The following is a 323-nucleotide window of genomic DNA, read 5'->3' on the forward strand; positions in this document are numbered from 1 at the left end:
ACGGGGCCCCGGGCCCTCCCCCACCCGCTGTGGGTGCGGGCGGGTTGCTGAGACCCTGAGCAGCAGCAGCAGCAGCTCCTGATTTCCACGGGCTTTAGCAGCACTGCTGGCTGGAGAGGATCCGTCAGGGCCCTTAGGACCACCAGGCATCCTGATGCTGTGCTGGAGGTGGCAGTGGCCCCATGCCATACCCATGTTGTTATGGTCAAACACTGAGACCACTACTTCATAAGTCCAATCAAGGGTTTATTTAAAGTGAAGGAGCAAAAGCAGCGCTGGGCGGCCGGGGAGGCGCAGCGCCACATAGGCGCGCCAGGTCACAT

This window comes from Egretta garzetta, unplaced genomic scaffold, assembly GCF_000687185.1.
Source record: "Egretta garzetta isolate BGI_Z169 unplaced genomic scaffold, ASM68718v1 scaffold333, whole genome shotgun sequence".
Taxonomy (NCBI): domain Eukaryota; kingdom Metazoa; phylum Chordata; class Aves; order Pelecaniformes; family Ardeidae; genus Egretta; species Egretta garzetta.